Source organism: Scylla paramamosain, unplaced genomic scaffold (genome assembly GCF_035594125.1).
Source record: "Scylla paramamosain isolate STU-SP2022 unplaced genomic scaffold, ASM3559412v1 Contig4, whole genome shotgun sequence".
In the NCBI taxonomy this organism is placed as follows: domain Eukaryota; kingdom Metazoa; phylum Arthropoda; class Malacostraca; order Decapoda; family Portunidae; genus Scylla; species Scylla paramamosain.
Genome location: NW_026973669.1, coordinates 900,001 through 904,550, shown reverse-complemented (window position 1 = coordinate 904,550; position 4,550 = coordinate 900,001). Strand labels below are relative to the sequence as shown.

The 4,550-nt window shown below is 44.2% G+C and overlaps 1 protein-coding gene across 1 annotated transcript in view; it reads right to left on the bottom strand.

Moving 5' to 3' along the window:
- Positions 1–3,386: 3,386 nt before the first annotated feature.
- LOC135096562 (gastrula zinc finger protein XlCGF57.1-like) overlaps positions 3,387–4,550 on the bottom strand; it is a 13,103-nt gene continuing 11,939 nt past the window's right edge. The window contains exon 5 of the mRNA XM_063998141.1: positions 3,387–4,550. This exon is cut by the window's right edge and continues 2,514 nt beyond it. The gene's annotated coding sequence lies outside the window, so the exon portion shown is untranslated.

The window sequence follows — 4,550 nt, the reverse complement described above, 5'->3', positions numbered from 1 at the left end:
CCACCACGGCTTACATGCACGCTTCCCGGCACTCGTTCTCACGTACCCTGTCTGGCTGGCTGGCTGCGGCATCCTGTCTGTCGTTCATTTCATCCACGCCATTCAGGCTTCCCTCCTCACACTTTCACTCAAGTCTACCTGGAAATTCTCCCATGCTACATGCCTCAATCTCCACTTTCTCCTCCTAACCTTTGCATTCCTTCCCTCTCTCCCATTCAACATTCTAACGCCAGCATACTGTGTTGAGACAAAGTCCGTCACAACGTGCTCATCAATGCACATGCAGTACACACTCTCACCATCCTCCCATTCACTAGCTTGTAGTCAATCGCAGACTGCTGCTTCCTGCCACACCACGCCAGGGTCTCATTCAGGTTTTCCACGTCCATCTCACTCACAAACTCATCAAGCATCTCACCATTCCTATTCACCTCCTCACCTACAACACCGGTGTGCGCATTCATGCCTCCCATCGTCGTCACTCTTGGTCTTGTCTTCATTTTTTGTTTTTCTAACGGCACTCTACACACAGATTTCTGCTGGCACTTTTTTCGTTTTTTTTTCTTTTTCTTTACAATATCAAACAAATAATCATTTATTAATGATTCATAAATTTTGACTAAGTGTTAGAGAACCAGCAAGCCATGGGTGGAAATGGAGGGTAACTTGAAATGTCTACTCCTCTTGCCACCAACTTAATTTGTCATTAAACGTGAAAAACAAAGTTACCAAAAAAAAAAAAAAAAAAAAAAAAAAAAAAAAAAAAAAAAAAAAAAAATATATATATATATATATATATATATATATATATATATATATATATATATATATATATATATATATATATATATATATATATATATATATTACACTTTTTATTATTGTATTTCTATTAAAGAGAGACACTGTAAAAAAAAAAATAATAAATAATAATAATAATGATCATAAAATCAATAAATGCCATTCTTAAGGACCTTGGTACATTATCGTACATTGGAGGAAAAGTGTGTTGCAGTGGACTTAAGATGGCACCATTGCAGAGCCTTCCAAACAGCAGTAGTACACAAGAACACAAGAGCTGGAGCAGGAAGCCATCACACCTACAAGTGGCAGTACCTGTACAAAACACGCCTCTCTATTTCCACCTGCCATCCCTGTCCACACACTGCTGCAGTCTTCTTTCACAGCTCCCTACTGACTACTGATGCAGTCTATTTCCACCTGCCATCCCTGTCCACACACTGCTGCAGTCTTCTTTCACAGCTCCCTACTGACTACTGATGCAGTCTATTTCCACCTGCCATCTCTGTCCACACACTGCTGCAGTCTCCTTTCACAGCTCCCTACTCACTACTGATGCAGACTATTCGTCACACCCCACTCTGAGAACCACTTCCTTGCTGTCTCTGCCTCTTTCAAGCTTGGGGGCAGATCTTGCTAGCAATTTTATTGAAATTTTATATACTCCTAACTATTTGGCCAAAAAATGTCAATATAATTTGATAAGAGGCCTTACTTTCTCACCACTATTGTCTCCACCCTGATGCAAGAGTTAACCAGCATTCTCAATCTTTCATCACTATTCTGTCCACCTCCCTAATGCAAGAGTTAACCAGTATTCTCAGTCTTTCAACACTATTCTGTCCACCTCCCTAATGCAAGAGTTAACCAGTATTCTCAATCTTTCACAACTATTCTGTCCACCTCCCTAGTGCAAAAGTTAACCAGTATTCTCAATCTTTCACCATTATTCTGTCCCTCTCCCTGATACAAGAGTTAACCAGTATTCTCAATCTTTCACCACTATTGTCTCCACCTCTCTGATGCAAGAGTTAACCAGTATTCTCAATCTTTCACCACTATTCTGTCCACCTCCCTAATGCACGAGTTAACCAGCATTCTCAATCTTTCACCACTATTCTGTCCACCTTCTGAATGCAAGTTAACAAGCATTCTCAATCTTTCACCACTATTGTCTCCACCTCCCTAGTGCAAGTTAACCAGTATTCTCAATCTTTCATCTCTACTCTGTCCACCTCCCTAATGCAAGAGTTAACCAGTATTCTCAATCATTCACCACTATACTGTCCACCTCCTGAATGAAAGAGTTCAACAGTATTCTCAATCTTTCACCACTATTCTGTCCACCTCTCTGATGCAAGAGTTAACCAGTATTCTCAATCTTTCACCACTATTGTCTGCAGCTCCCTAGTGCAAGAATTAACCAGTATTCTCAATCTTTCACCACAATACTCTCCACCTCCTGAATGAGAGTTAATCAGTATTCTCAATCTTTCACCACTATTCTGTCCACCTCCCTGATGCAAGAGTTAACCACTATTCTGTCGACCTCCCTGATGCAAGAGTTAACCAGTATTCTCAATCTTTCACCACTATTCTGTCCACCTCCCTGATGCAAGAGTTAACCAGTATTCTCAATCTTTCACCACTATTCTGTCCACCTCCCTGATGCAAGAGTTAACCAGTATTCTCAATCTTTCACCACTATTCTGTCCACCTCCCTGATGCAAGAGTTAACCAGTATTCTCAATCTTTCACCACTATTCTGTCCACCTCCCTGATGCAAGAGTTAACCAGTATTCTCAGTGTCTCATCCCCTTCACTGGCACACTCCTGAACTCCCTGCCTGCTGCTGTTTCCCCCTGCCGGTGACTTGAACTCTTTCAGGAGGGAGGCTTCAACACACTCACCTAGCTTTGAATAGCAAGAGATGCAATGTTAAGTATCATCTCTCTCCATATCTGTCTTGTCTCCCACACCGTCCTCTCTCCCTCTCCCTCTCCCCTGCACTCCCACCCGCTCTGCCTGTCTCTGTGGCTTGTTTTTCAATCAAGTTTTGTTGTTTTCTTGTTTTGGTGAGAAGTGATGAAGAAGGCAGACCATCAGAACACCACGGCTATTGATGCACAGACCAGCAGTTTTCTTTGCCTCCCAGGATCATTAACCTTTCAACCCTTTCACAGCGACAGTCAACACTTCGCAGCACTAAAAGCAATGTGTAAAACCTCCACAAGCATTCACAGCAAAGAAAGGGATTAATAGGAAGAGATTTTGCAGCAGCAGCAGCAGCAGCAGCAGCAGCACACAAGAACACAAGGGTTGGTGCAGGAAGCCGTCAGGCCTGCACGTGGCAGTCCCTGTACAAAACATGCCTGTCTATTTCCACCTGTCATCCCTGTCCATACATTTGTCTAATATTTCAAAGCTCTGTAATGACTCAGCACTAACAACCTGACTACTGAGTCTATTCCAGTCATCCACTACTCTGTCTGTCATGGCAAGTTTATTATTGGCCATTTTGTACACACACACACACACACACACACACACACACATTATTTACTGTATAACAACATTACTCAGCATTCTAGCAACAAAAGTTTATTCCAACACTTGAGTACAAAGTAACAACACACAAACACTAGTCACTCCAAGTCCCTCACACACCACCAGCACATCCACAACACCTCACCCCCACAGGAGTGTTTGGATGTGTCTGGCAACACCACTCTTCCTACAGAAACACTGCCACAAACACCACACCTGTACTTCCTTACCACAGTGTGGGTGAGGATGTTTGTCAAGATTACATTTCAGAATAAACCTTTTGGCCAGTCACCACACCCACAAGTCACTACTGGTACTGCCAGCTGGTTTGTGGCAGTAGTCTTGTGGCCAGTCACCACACCACACCACACCCACAAGTCACTACTGGTACTGCCAGCCGGTTTGTGGCAGTAGTCTTGTGGCCAGTCACCACACCACACCACACCCACAAGTCACTACTGGTACTGCCAGCTGGTTTGTGGCAGTAGTCTTGTTTTTTGGTGTTAGTTCTGACCTGCAAATCTTTTTCAAGGTGTTAAGGTAATTCTTTGTTGATTGTTTTTCTCATTTTTTGTGTTGTAGTGTGGCATTCTCTTGTGTTCCCAAACACTTGCATGTGGGGTGTTGAGCAAGGTGTTGAATGGCAAGGTGTTGAATGCAGTCCTGTTCACCAGTGTGTGTGTTTCTGGTGCTACCTTCTTGCCAGTCCTGCCAGTGCATGTGGAGCACTCCACCAGACCAAACTCCACACCGGTGTCTCTGTCGGCCACCTGTGTGTTGTTGATGGGCAGCGGACGGCTCTGTGTCTGTCTGGCAGTGGAGTCTGGCTGGTGTTTGGTGGCAGGCTGGTGTTTCCAGTGGCCAGCCATTGTGGGGGCTCCTCTTTTCCTTTCTGGAGTCTGGTACAAACGAGTGCACGGAACTGTGCACTCGTGTAATCTTTCTGACCCAAAACTTGGGGCTTTGTCTACACCTGGAGCCTCAAACTTGCTGCATTGACTCACTCTCTTTCTCAGCAGACCTTCCTGTGTAAGCTGAACAGCTGGCATTGTTGTTGTTTACTTGTGTGTTTAACCGTGGTGGTCTGTATCCCAGGGGCTGCCTGATGCTGCGTGGGGTCTTCCAGCAGTGGCCTCCAGCATCCCTCGGCCACTTCTTTCTCGGGTGGGTCTTGTACTTCTGTTGAGGTCTTTGCCATGTGT